General features: G+C 41.5%; 1 protein-coding gene across 4 annotated transcripts in view; it reads left to right on the top strand.

The window, feature by feature from the left end:
* Nucleotides 1-15,032, top strand: part of LOC121544825 (protein FAM13B-like) — an 87,547-nt gene continuing 72,515 nt past the window's right edge. For 3 of the 4 annotated variants that reach the window (XM_045226060.1, XM_045226066.1, XM_045226063.1), the window contains exon 1: nucleotides 1-246. The gene's annotated coding sequence lies outside the window, so the exon portion shown is untranslated. Of the gene's footprint in view, nucleotides 247-4,128; nucleotides 4,297-15,032 lie in introns of all 4 variants that reach the window. The other variant, XM_045226062.1, reaches the window with a different exon arrangement.

The raw sequence follows: 15,032 nt of genomic DNA on the forward strand, positions 1-15,032 counted from the left end.
AACGTTTGGCAGCTTCATCTCTTGTGGGTGTGAGCTGAGACGTTCTAGAAACGAGCTGCGAACGGCATCTGAATTTTAACAAACAGGAACCGAATTGTTTTCAAATAGCTGGCTATGTTATCGACATTGTTTGATTGTTAATATCTGTTTCATTTTGATCAAATTTGTCGTCCGTTAAGACGTCAATTAAACACTCAAAACGAGAATTGATGGTTCTTGCTCTCCGTTCCTGTTGGATTTGACCTGGTAGGTGCACAACATTTCCTTGCCAGTTTAGCTAACGTCGTTAGCATGCTAGCTTACATTTCCTAATTATTTGTACATGTATTTTTAGCTGTTTGTTTGACTAAGTAATTGCATTATTCTCAAGTCACATCCACAGGCTGTGTGATGGTTATGAATTTGACAAAACGCCTAGCTAAACATGTTCATTGTTTTCATTTAACCCATTGCCAATAATTTTTTGCTAGCTAACGTTGGCAAGCTTGGAAAAGCAGCTTTCGCTAGTTAGCTAGCTAACTTAAAGGGGAATGGAAACACTAACGTTAAGCTTTAGAACACCAGCTAACTGTAACTGTAAATCGCCATATTGGCATTGTTGCATAATCGGTAGGAGAGTTGGAATACCTGAATTTACTGAGACCATGACCTCTGCGTACATTAATGAGCATACGTTGCTGGTGTCAAACCATATATGAAAATATAATACATATTTTGAAAGCTGAGAAACGGCCCTTTAAAATGATGACATGTAATAGCCAGTGCTATACTTGTGCAGGAGCTTTCATCTTTCCAAGTCGGTCCATTAGACTGTTCACCGAAATTCACAAATTAGAACTCTGATTATTCACTGTTAAGGGTTTATACACATTTTCCATGACTTCTCCATGACTTTTAACTACATTTGCATGACTATTATTAGTATAGCCTACATGAAAAATTAAGATTATCGACACTGGAAGGCTGCTGTGTCTGATCCCATGTTGACCTACCATCTCCTGCCGTTGTGCCCTTGATCAAGGCACTTAACCGCTCACAAAGTAGAACTGCATTGTTAGTCACAGGTTGTCAACATGTGGTCAACCCCCCCATCTGGAGAGCTCCTGGGTGTGCAGGCTTTTGATCCAGCCCTGAAACACCCAAGTCTGCTTATCAAGGTCCTGTTGAGCAGCTGATGTTTAGGCTGCAATGTCTTTAGACCAGGGCTTGAACAAAAGCCTACACACCCAGTAGCTATCCTGGAGGATGGTTGCCACCCTTGATATAAAATACTGCAACATTACAACCAAATACTGTTGTCTTTATAAAATTATTCCCTCATTCAATAAATCAGGGATCAAATGGATAAGGTAGGCTATGTCAAAGCAAGGTATCTAACTAGACACGTTTATATATATAGCTCAAATATTCATGTTTCAGGGGAGATCTATGCACAGTAAGTTATTTGTCAATTAGGCTATTCTTTGAATATTTTTAACATTGTCGCAGTTACATTGCCACTGTTTAATAGAGGGAAATCCCATCTTTCCAAAGTTGCGGTGCAGGTGGAAAGGCGACAACAACATTAATGCTTAGCTATAGTTAACTAGCAAGATAACTGCTCCAAGTTGTATGTTTTGAATTGGCTATCTAGTTATTGGCTATCTGTCTGTCATTATTTTATACCTGCTGCTGAAATGTCTCTCCTGCCCACTGGCACACACACAGCACACACAGACACTGAAGGCTCATTCCGATAATGGCTGATACTGAATGTAGATTTTTAAGTGATTGATCATATTTAAAAGTGTGCCTTCATGAATGACATTAACAAAAATTATGCAACTAATTTCCATGACTTTTCATGACCTTACAAACTCTCATTTGACAACTTGGAACAGCGCATGATGCGCATTCAGACTGGCGCATTTTCAATCTGTGCAATCTCAAACAGCCTACTGTCACGCACAGATTCACAGACTAGCGGCAAATAGACGTGAACAAAGTAGAATCAGGAAATGAATGCCCACTCTCCATTTTTATTCAATGTAGAGCCCGCCTTCATTCCGTTTTGATCAACCTTTTTTGCCTCTGTGTGTGAATCTGGGCCGGCGATAGGCTACTTTGTTTTATAGAGGAGCCGGTACGCAATTCCCCCAAAATTAGAAGTGCCGGTACAGCGCTCAGGCCCAAGTCACTGGTAATAGCACCACATCAATCAAATGGTAATCAGTCAAGAAAAAACACCTGTGAAAATGTGTATCTTATATGCTTTTTTCCCCTAACAACTGCCATTTACACAACATCCTAATGCAGGGGTTCTCAAAGTGGGGTCTGAGGTAGTGCACGGGGTCCGCGGCCAGATCTAAAAAATCTATAAATAACCTTTCCTTTAAAAAAAATGAATATTGCTAAGAGATTAAACAACTTTTGCCCAAGGGATCAGTGGAATAAGTTTAAAGTGTGTAGTATACTGAACAAAAATCTAAATGCAACAATTTCAAAGATTTTACTGAGTTCAGTTCATATTAGGAAATCGGTCAATTTAAATAAATTCATTAGGCCCTAATCTATGAATTTCACATGACTGGGAATACACATATGCATCTGTTGGTCGCAGATAACCTTAAAAAAAAAAAGTAGGGGTGTTGATCAGAAAACCAGTCAATTTCTGGTGTGACTACCTTTTGCCTCATGCAGCGCGACACATCTCCTTCGCATAGAGTTAATCAGGCTGTTGATTGTGGCCTGTGGAATGTTGTCCCATTCCTCTTCAATGGCTGTGCGAAGTTGCTGGATATTGGCGGGAACTGGAAGATGCTGTCGTACATGTCAATCCAGAGCATCCCAAACATGGAAGAACTGGGACATTTTCAGCTTTCAGAAATTGTGTACAGATCCTTGCGACATGGGGCCGTACATGATCAATTAACATAAGCTGATGGTGGCTGATGAATGGCACGACAATGGGCCTCAGGATCTCGTCACAGTATCTCAGTGCATTCAAATTGCCATCGATAAAATGCAATTGTGTTCATTGCCTGTCGCTTATGCTTGCCCATACCATAACCCCACCACCGCCATGGGGCACTCTGTTCACAACGTTGACATCAGCAAACCGCTCGCCCACACAACGCCATACACGTGGTCTGCGGTTGTGAGGCCGGTTGGACATACTGCCAAATTCTCTAAAACAACTTTGGAGGCGGCTTATGGTATAGAAATTAACATTCAATTCTCTGGCCACAGCTCTGGTGGACATTCCTTCAGTCAGCATACCAATTACATGCTCCCTCAACTTGAGACATCTGTGGCAATCTGCACATTTTAGAGTGGCCTTTTATTGTGTAATGATCATGCTGTTTAATCAGCTTCTTGATATGCCACACCTGTCAGGTGGATGGATTATCTTGGCAAAGGAGAAATGCTCACTAACAGGGATGTAAACAAATTTGTGGACAATTTGAGAGAGAGAAGATTTTTGTGCGTATTGAACATTTCTGGAATCTTTTATTTCAGCTCATGAAACATGGGACCAACACTTTGTGTTCATATTTTTGTTCAGTTTACAATACAATGTAATATTATTAATCTACAATTTATGTTCTTAACCCTGGGCAACAAGGTCCTGGGAGACTCACAGGGATATTGGTATCCACAGTACTCCACCAATTATACATTTTTCAACTCAAAACTATTCCCCCAAAATGTTTTGTATTTTTTTTGTACATTCTCATTCACACCTGAAAACAAAGTTACATCATGCTATCATAACCGTAACATTATATACAACATTCATCTCAGGAATGTAATCAAAATTGAACTGGAATTACAAAATATTATAAGAATAAGACAATTGGCTTTTACAACTTCAATTGTTATTGCATACATTCCACTAAGCCTATAGCCTAATAACTATTTGGTTGCACCCGCTATAACATCTGCTAAACTGTGTATGGACCAATAAACTTTGATTTGATTTGAATACAGGAAGAGTCAGAATGGGAACAAATTAAAAGCTTGCAAGAAAAGGGAAAAGACCAATGACAATCTGAGGTACTGGGTGAAGACTAGGATTCCCTTTGCTAGTAGCTATGTATGGTATGTATATCTATGTCTGTGTCATGTGAGGGTGTGATTGTCCCTCAGCCCTGTTGCAGCCTCAGCAGCATGTTGTCCAGTCTCTCCAGCCCCTGCCTATCCTTGTCACCGTGGGGGCAGCTATTGACTGCCTGGCTCACAGGAGACATGTCTATAGTGTCGTCCTCCTCACAAAGGTCTGAGAGCTGACATCCACCACAGTGTCCTACAGACAGAGTGAGTATTTAAAAAAAACATAGACCAAATGTGTGTATATATAGGCCTAATACATCATTCACAGTTACTTTCCAGTCAAAAAGATGAAGTGAGAGGGACCAGCATCACATGGTGGCTCCAACTTCCTCCAGCTCCTCCATTTCAATCTCATCCCCTTCGTCCTCGTCTTCCCCAAGTAGCGATGACTCTTCAGCACAGAATAAAAGGGAATCATGAATGGAAGGGAATTGTACAAGTTATCAATCGGCTTGCAAGGCGACAAAGTTACATTTTATTATCCAACGTTTTTCATTTGAGAACATGTAACATAATGTTATATCTGATAGTCCGTAACTGAAATAATATGTAATGTATGCATGTAAGTAGCTGTCATGAACCAGCTATACCAGGATAGTTTAGTTACCAAGCTGACTACCAGCCTGAGCTTTCAAAAGGCATTATAGATAGCTATATCATTTTTGTTGTTGGACATGAAATCAGCTCAAAAGTATTTTTTGTTGTTGTTGGGGAATCTGTTCTGAAGTATTCCCACACATAAATAGAGGGGCACATATGTGATCATATCCCAGTGGAAACCAGGTTTGAAATGATTCTGTTCTGTTTGGGATTCATCCGCTCACGGACCAATCGTCCCAACGCTAAATGTAATTGAGGACCCCTGTCATAAGGGTTTTGCTTCAGGCTTAGGCTACATGAATTCTCACAATCAACAGCCAGCAGGCTTACTATTGTTAGGAATCATAGCTATCACAGATAAAAATACATAATATATCTAGCTATGTAGTTAGCTACAGTGAGGGAAAAAAGTATTTGATCCCCTGCTGATTTTGTACATTTGCCCACTGACAAAGAAATGATCCGTCTATAATTTTAATGGTAGGTTTATTTGAACAGTGAGAGACAGAATAACAACAGAAAAACGCATGTCAAAAATGTTATAAATTGATTTGCATTTTAATGAGGGAAATAAGTATTTGACTCCCTCTCAATCAGAAAGATTTCTGGCTCCCATGTGTCTTTTATACAGGTAACGAGCTGAGATTAGGAGCACACTCTTAAAGGGAGTGCTCCTAATCTCAGCTTGTTACCTGTATAAAAGACATCTGTCCACAGAAGCAATCAATCAATCAAATTCCAAACTCTCCACCATGGCCAAGACCAAAGAGCTCTCCAAGGATGTCAGGGACAAGATTGTAGACCTACACAAGGCTGGAATGGGCTACAAGACCATCGCCAAGCAGCTTGGTGAGAAGGTGACAACAGTTGGTGCGATTATTCGCAAATGGAAGAAACATAAAAGAACTGTCAATCTCCCTCGGCCTGGGGCTCCATGCAAGATCTCACCTCGTGGAGTTGCAATGATCATGAGAACGGTGAGGAATCAGCCCAGAACTACACGGGAGGATCTTGTCAATGATCTCAAGGCAGCTGGGACCATAGTCACCAAGGAAACAATTGGTAACACACTACGCCGTGAAGGACTGAAATCCTGCAGCGCCCGCAAGGTCCCCCTGCTCAAGAAAGTACATATACAGGGCCGTCTGAAGTTTGCCAATGAACATCTGAATGATTCAGAGGAGAACTGGGTGAAAGTGTTGTGGTCAGATGAGACCAAAATCGAGCTCTTTGGTATCAACTCAACTCGCTGTGTTTGGAGGAGGAGGAATGCTGCCTATGACCCCAAGAACACCATCCCCACTGTCAAACATGGAGGTGGAAACATTATGCTTTGGGGGTGTTTTTCTGCTAAGGGGACAGGACAACTTCACCGCATCAAAGGGACCATGTACCGTCAAATCTTGGGTGAGAACCTCCTTCCCTCAGCCAGGGCATTGAAAATGGGTTGTGGATGGGTATTTCAGCATGACAATGACCCAAAACACACGGCCAAGGCAACAAAGGAGTGGCTCAAGAAGAAGCACATTAAGGTCCTGGAGTGGCCTAGCCAGTCTCCAGACCTTAATCCCATAGAAAATCTGTGGAGGGAGCTGAAGGTTAGAGTTGCCAAACATCAGCCTCGAAACCTTAATGACTTGGAGAAGATCTGAGATGTGTGGAAACCTGGTGGCCAACTACAAGAAACGTCTGACCTCTGTGATTGCCAACAAGGGTTTTGCCACCAAGTACTAAGTCATGTTTTGCAGAGGGGTCAAATACTTATTTCCCTCATCAAAATGCAAATCAATTTATAACATTTTTGACATGCGTTTTTCTGGATTTTTTTGTTTTTATTCTGTCTCTCACTGTTCAAATAAACCTACCATTAAAATTATAGACTGATCATGTCTTTGTCAGTGGGCAAACTTACAAAATCAGCAGGGGATCAAATACTTTTTTCCCTCACTGTAGCTATATAATTACTGTAGCTTGTCTACTCGCCTTGTTATCAATTTCATTTCAGGCTCATCAATCTGAAAAAATACTCAAATGTACATATTATAATTACCAAATTTTTTATTGTTGTCCTGATCTCAATGACAGAGCTGTCAAAGTTGTGAGAAACCTTTCAGGTCCAGTAGAGGCGAGGCGCCTCCCAGTGGCAGCATTCCCTTTCATATCCACGCCAAAACTCACATTGGCGTCAGTCGTTACTATGGAAATTCAAGATGGCGCTACCAAACCTCTAATAAACGTTGTTCAAGATCAAAATACTAAAAATATAGATGTTTCTGTTACAAGCACATGTTTAGTATTAGTGGATTGAAAACATCTTTGCTCAGCTTTACTTCCTGAAGTGTTTCCGTTCCCCTTTAACAACCTAAGTTGAAAATCTACTAACCACCACTATCATCAGCCCTTCCAGAGATCGCTAGCTACGTTTCATTTTGGTTTCGTGTTTAGTATTCATTTTAACATTAGACATAGCTATGACATGACCACAACGTGCATTTTGGTTTTCTCACAAATACCATTTTTTTTTATTGCACGGTGGATGCCTAAAATATGATGGAATGGTCTCTCAGAAAAGTCTGCAGGCAACACAAGTCTCCCACATCCAACAATAATATTTAGCTTAAAATTCAATGTTGTCATGTCCTCTGGTCTGCAATTACATTTTCTTTGGAGTAATCAATGCCAGGTCTCCCCATCCAACAATAATTTCTAGCTTCAAATGCAATGCTGTCATGTCCCCTGCTCTTTTGTCTTGCCCATTCACCCGCTGAATGGCACACATACGTAATCCATGTCTCAAGGCTTAAAAATCCTTCTTTAACCTGTCTCCTCCCCTTCATCTACACTGATTGAAGTGGATTTAACAAGTAACATCAATAAGGGATCATAGCTTTCACCTGGTCAGTCTATGTCAGTGTATGAGGGATGCAAAGGTGGACAGCAGCAGTGATGCTTTGATGATGAACAGATATAACTAGGCCATGTCCATGCTGGTGCTATTGATTCTACTATTTAGTGCTGGATTACATTTTAGGCCTAAGCTTTTGGATTTTGGTTATGAATGAGCAACTTTTTTTAGTGGCTATTAAAAGTAAAACCAGAGTGTTTAACTGCCTTCTATGTTACTGAATGTCGTCTCCTCTTCGATTACTTCAGACTGACAGACAGTTAATGAGAGTTTTATCAGCAGGAATGTTTTTTATGGTTCCTTAGCAATTGAAGAATGGCAGGAATGGAAAATCAAGTCACTGAGTGCACAGACTCTTGCCGTGTGAGATTGTTGTTGCTAGAGGATTGTTTTGTAATGGAAACGGGCCAAGCATAACCAAATCAGGTCAGATTCCCTGACGAGCCTAGGACAGAACGTACAAAAGGCCTGAAACCGATGAGCGTGAAACTAACCTGCTAACCCCAGAGGTTCTCGCAAAAGAAAAAGGCGAGCGTTAGAATAACTTGGCTTCTTGGGGCCCCTGCCTGGGGAGGCCTATATCCAATGGGGTGCAGGCCTATCTTGTGATCAGATGCGTTGAGATAACCTGTACTTTAAGCCTGCTGGTATGTGTCTCTGTTCAGATTACCACAGCCTAAATCGTCTGTCTATCAGGCCAGGGGATTTCTCTGCTTGGTGAGCTCTCCTCCTGGTCTTGGAGTTGGCACTCCTTTCCATTGCCATCCCTGATGGACAGTCGTGAACCAGGTGGTGCACCAGTATTAATTTTCTCCTCCACATACTGTAGCTGTTTTTGCCTGTCTTGTGAATGTTTATCAGTTTGTGTTGAGTGAAAGTGTTCCTACACTACCGTTCAAAAGTTTTAGAACACCTACTCATTCAAGGGTTTTTCTTAATTTTTTACTATTTTCTACATTGTAGAATAATAGTGAAGACATCAAAACTATGAAATAACACATGGAATCATGTAATAACCCCAAAAGTGTTAAACAAATCAAAATATATTTTATATTTGAGATTCTTCAAATAGCCACCCTTTGCCTTGATGACAGCTTTGCACACTCTTGGCATTATCTCAACCAGCTTCACCTGGAATGCTTTTCCAACAGTCTTGAAGGAGTTTCCACATATGCTGAGCATTTGTTGGCTGCTTTTCCTTCACTTTCCGGTCCGACTCATCCCAAACCATCTCAATTTGGTTTAGGTCGGGGGATTGTGGAAGCCAGGTCATCTGATGCAGCACTCCATCACTCTCCTTGGTAAAATAGCCGTTACACAGCCTGGAGGTGTGTTGGGTCATTGTCCTGTTGAAAAACAAATGATAGTCCCACTAAGCCCAAACCAGATGGGATGGTGTATCGCTGCAGAATGCTGTGGTAGCCATGCTGGCTGGTTTAGTGTGCCTTGAATTCAGACATTGTCACCATTTATTTGGGCTACAATTTCTGAGGCTGGTAACTCTAATGAAGTTATCCTCTGCAGCAGAGGTAACTCTGGGTCTTCCATTCCTGTGGCGGTCCTCATGAGTGCCAGTTTCATCATAGCGCTTGATGGTTTTTGCAACTGCACTTAAAGAAACATTCAAAGTTCTTGACATTTTCCGTATATGTCTTAAAGATGGACTGTCATTTATCTTTTCTTATTTGAGCTGTTCTTGCCATAATATGGACTTACCAAATAGGGCTATCTTCTGTATACCCCCCCCACCACCACCACCTTGTCACAACACAACTGATTGGCTCAAACGCATTAAGAAGGAACGAAATTCCACAAATTAACTTTTAACAAGGCACTACATCATGAAGCTGGTTGAGAGAATGCCAAGAGTGTGCAAAGCTGTCATCAAAGCAAAGGGTGGCTATTTGAAGAATCTCAAATATAAAATATATTTTGATTTGTTTAACACTTTTTTTGGTTGCTACATGAGTCTATATGTGTTATTTCATAGTTTTGATGTCTTCACTATTATTCTACAATGTAGAAAATAGTAAAAATTAAGAAAAACCCATGAATGAGTAGGTGTTCTAAAACTTTTGACCGGTAGTGTATGTCTTTAGGCTTATATCATGTAGTGATTACTAGGCCCATGAAATAAGTTAATTTGATTGTTTAGCTTTATGAGTGAAATGTTAGAAAACCTGATGTAATGTTTGATATTATCTAATGTCTGTAGGCAAGGGAGTGTTTGGCAGCACAAGATGAACATGTTGGGACGAAGCACCATCTGATAACAGCTATATTGAGGCCAGTTTGTTTCCTGTTGATTGAGTGGAGAGAGCAGTGGAGATGACGGCACAGGATCCCACTAATCAAATCAAATCAAATCAAATCAAATTTTATTGGTCACATGCGCCGAATACAACAGGTGCAGACATTACAGTGAAATGCTTACTTACAGCCCTTAACCAACAGTGCATTTATTTTAAACAAAAAAGTAAGAATAAAAACAACAACAAAAAAGTGTTGAGAAAAAAAGAGCAGAAGTAAAAATAAAGTGACAGTAGGGAGGCTATATATACAATAGAATAAAGTGACAGTAGGGAGGCTATATATACAGGGGGGTACCGTTGCATAGTCAATGTGCGGGGGCACCGGCTAGTTGAGGTAGTTGAGGTAATATGTACATGTGGGTAGAGTTAAAGTGACTATGCATAAATACTTAACAGAGTAGCAGCAGCGTAAAAAGTATGGGGTGGGGGGCAGTGCAAATAGTCCGGGTAGCCATGATTAGCTGTTCAGGAGTCTTATGGCTTGGGGGTAGAAGCTGTTGAGAAGTCTTTTGGACCTAGACTTGGCACTCCGGTACCGCTTGCCGTGCGGTAGCAGAGAGAACAGTCTATGACTAGGGTGACTGGAGTCTTTGACAATTTTGAGGGCCTTCCTCTGACGCCGCCTGGTATAGAGGTCCTGGATGGCAGGGAGCTTTGCCCCTGTGATGTACTGGGCCGTACGCACTACCCTCTGTCTATGTATGAAACACAGCAGAGCTCCAAGCCTTCTGGGCTGGTAGGATCCAAAGCTTGGGAGTCAAGTCCCCTCTTTGGCACCGGACCCAATGCTTCTTTGATACTCTTCAATTTAAGTGTTTTGTCAATTCAGAAAATTACTTTACTTTAAAGTATTCCCATCTAGAAAATTCTGGATGTTTTTAAAGTTTGTTTCAAATTATTCTCCTGTTCTATCTTGATTTAGTGTAGTTAAAATGGAATGATCCCAGCACTGCTCCTTGAGATGGATTCTGTTGTAACATTCCAGACTTTGATCTGCCTAGTGTTATGGTAACTGCCTCTTGTCATGATGACTCATGCCTTGGTGAGGCACTTACCATTATTACAATTCAGTTGTTACTTCCTTTGAGCCCTCTCGGCAAAGGAGGGAGCTTCTGTCTGCAACGTCATTCGGCTGTGTATTTTTGTCATTGTCTTGTTTTTAGTAGGCTCAGGCGAGGTTAGGGTAATTTCACGGAATATACATTTTTTTTGTTGTGCACTGGTATGGAAATTTCCATTTGCGACAGGTGAGAAAGTCGATGCTAAATCAGTAATCAGAATGTCATTGTCTAAGGCAAGCAGCCCAACACGGCTAAGGCACAGGCATTTCATGTCTACACCCACACCTCAAGCCTTCACAGATGGCTGACATCCGTATCAAAGATGGAAATTGTATGCAAATGCAACAATATATGGTTAGCTCTGCCCATGCTCAGACAGTAAGATGGCATTGTGACTGTGTGAGACATTGCAGTAGCCAGAAGGCACACTAGGTCCTAACTGAATGTCTGTTTCCATATGCTTACTTAGTAAGATCTACAAAACAATAGATTGCCAACTTGTATACATGTACGTCAGCGCTGTAACCTGGAACTTACATATAGGTGCTGATTCAGTGAGAACACTATGATAGGAATGAGAAGGGCTTGTTATTTAAACCAGAGGCCAGGGTGGCGCAGAGGAAAAGGGTATAGGCTGTGTTTAGACAGGTAGCCCAATTCTGATATTTTTTCCACTAATTGGTATTTTGACCGATCAGATCAGCTCTTAAAAAGTTCTGATGTGAAAATATGTGATTGGTCAAAAGACCAATTAGTGGAAAAAAGATCAGAATTGGCCTACCTGTGTAAACACAACCTCTACCCTTTTCCTCTCTGCCACCTTGGCCTCTGGTTTAAATAACAAGCCCTTCTCATTCCTATTCCTTAAAGTATCTAATTATTAATGAATAACGTCATGGGAGGATCAGGCAACTGCTGTGTCAAGGGCAACAGTAGCATAGCATCCCTGGCCCATCCCTACTACCCCCTGTTGTATCTCGTTGTATCTCTCTCTCTACCTATATTATTGACACTCAGTTAGAAAAAAGGAGGCCATTAGCAAAAAGAGTTCAACCTCAGGAAGCACATTGGGGTCAACTGTAGTGTTGACATTGCTGACAGGGTCTCTCTGTCAAAGTCCTCCTAACCTACAGTGGCGTGCGAAAGTATTCACCCCCCTTGGCATTTTTCCTATTTTGTTGCCTTATAGAGACATACCCCCCCCCCAAAGCCAATACTTTGTAAAGCCACCTTTTGCAGCAATTACGGCTGCAAGTCTCTTGGGGTATGTCTCTATAAGCTTGGCACATCTAGCCACTGGGATTTTTGCCCATTCTTCAAGGCAAAACTGCTCCAGCTCCTTCAAGTTGGATGGGTTCAGTTGGTGTACAGCAATCTTTAAGTCATACCACAGATTCTCAATTGGACATTTAAATGTTTCCCGTTAAACCACTTCAGTGTTGCTTTAGCAGTAGGCTTAGGGTCATTGTCCTGCTGGAAGGTGAACCTCTCAAATCTCTGGAAGACTGAAACAACAGGTTTCCCTCAAGAATTTCCCTGTATTTAGCGCCATCCATCATTCCTTCAATTCTGACCAGTTTCCCAGTCCCTGCCGATGGAAAAACATCCCCACAGCATGATGCTGCCACCACCATGCTTCACTGTTGGGATGGTGTTCTCGGGGTGATGAGAGGTGTTGGGTTTGCGCCAGACATAGCGTTTTCCTTGATGGCCAAAAAGCTTAATTTTAGTCTCATCTGACCAGAGTACCATCTTCCATATGTTTGGGGAGTCTCCCACATGCCTTCTGGTGAACACCAAACGTGTTAGCTTATTTTTTTCTTTAAGCAATGGCTTTTTTATGGTCACTCTTCCGTAAAGCCCAGCTCTGTGGAGTGTACGGCTTAAAGTGGTCCTATGGACAGATACTCTAATCTCCGCTGTGGAGCTTTGCAGCTCCTTCAGGGTTATCTTTGGTCTCTTTGTTGCCTCTCTGATTACTGCCCTCCTTTCCTGGTCCATGAGTTTTGGTGGGCGGCCCTCTCTTGGCAGGTTTGTTGTGGTGCCATATTCTTTCAATTGTTTTATAATGGATTTAATGGTGCTCCGTGGGATGTTTAAAGTTTCTGATATTTTTTTATAACCCAACCCTGATCTGTACTTCTCCACAACTTTGTCCCTGACCTGTTTGGAGAGCTTCTTGGTCTTCATGGTGCCGCTTGCTTGGTGGTGCCCCTTGCTTAGTGATGTTGCAGACTCTGGGGCCTTTCAGAACAGGTGTATATATACTGAGGTCATGTGACACAGGTGGACTTTATTTAACTAATTATGTGACTTCTGTAGGTAATTTGTTGCACCAGATCTTATTTAGTGGCTTCATAGCATAGGGGGTGAATACATTTGCACGCACCACTTTTCCGTTATTAATTTTTTAGAATTTTTTGAAACAAGTTATTTTTTTCATTTCACTTCACCAATTTTGACTATTTTGTGTATGTCCATTACATGAAATCCAAATAAAAATCAATTTAAATTAGAGGTTGTAATGCAACAAAATAGGAAAAACACCAAGGGGATGAATACTTTTGCAAGGCACTGCATATCCTTCTCCCCTCCTCCCTCCATTCAATACCACACTGCCCTGTTGTGAAATCTGTTTCTCAGTAATGTCAATATGTCAACCTCTCCTGTTGTCTTACATGCCAGTATCACTGAGAGATTAGGTGAGGCAGTACTTTGCAGTCACCTCAGCCCTACAATAGAAAGTCTGGCGAGGTGAAAGTCAATGACTTGGGTGTGTTTTAGTCATCATACCTTGTCTCCATTGTGCTCTCTACTTGCGCTCTCTACTTGCTTTCAACACATAATCCCTCCATCACTTCTGGAGATCAGATTAGAGAAAATCACATGGTGGTGTTTGAACAAGGTAACAATAGTGTAATGGAATGGAACTCAAGTTGCAATGCAGTCGTGAGCTTCTCAAATGACCATAACCTTTAAAACTCCCAGGATTTCTGCAGATTAAGTGCAAAGATTCAGATTTTTTAGTTTGTTGATATGTCATTAGCATTAGTGATGATGATGTTTAGTTGTTGAAAAGACCTAAGTGAGACTGCTGCTGCTAGGCCTAGCAAATGAGATGCAGAACCAGACAGAAATAAGGCACCAGCTCATTGCCTGGTGGTTCTGTTCTGTCTGGCCGGCTCTGCTCAGCCCAGTCAAAGCTCTTCTCTGTCCTGGCACCCCAATGGTGCTACCAGCTTCCCCCTGAAGCTAGGACAGCAGAGTCCCTGCCCAGCTTCCGAAAACGTCTGTGACCCTTGCCTAATTAAAAGCACATCTGATTGAGGAAGAACATGCTGCCTGGAGATGGCTGTGGAAATCGCACACTGTAATAAGACCACATTGAGTGGCCAAGCAAAGGCTTCATAGAGGTTGGTGACAAAGGGTGCATCCCAAATCGCACCCTATTCCCTATATAGTGCACTACCCTATGGACCTTGGTCAAATGTTGTGTACTACATAGGGAATAGTGTGCTATTTGGGACACAGACGAGATGTCACATCGCTTCCCTTTAGAAAGTCAGAATGTCCATCACACCATGACACTGACTCGAGCTGGGAGTGGGAACTTCATCTGGGTTTGTTAAAAACATATGACACCAGCCTGATTTAGGATTAATAGATCAAATGACGCTAGCCTGATTTGGGGTTAATAGATCACATGACGCTAGCCTGATTTGGGGTTAATAGATCACATGACGCTAGCCTGATTTAGGGTTAATAGATCATATGACACTAGCCTGATTTAGGATTAATAGATCATATGACACTAGCCTGATTTAGGGTTAATAGATCATATGACACTAGCCTGATTTAGGGTTAATAGATCATATGACACTAGCCTGATTTAGGATTAATAGATCATATGACACTAGCCTGATTTAGGGTTAATAGATCATATGACGCTAGTCTGATTTTAGGGTTAATAGATCTGTCTTATAAAGATGTTACTGCACAGTGCACTTAATGGCACTCAAAAATCTCTACTATCTCCCCAGAGAAGGCAGCTCTTACTTAGCC

The sequence above is a fragment of the Coregonus clupeaformis genome, chromosome 2, assembly GCF_020615455.1.
Source record: "Coregonus clupeaformis isolate EN_2021a chromosome 2, ASM2061545v1, whole genome shotgun sequence".
NCBI lineage: Eukaryota > Metazoa > Chordata > Actinopteri > Salmoniformes > Salmonidae > Coregonus > Coregonus clupeaformis.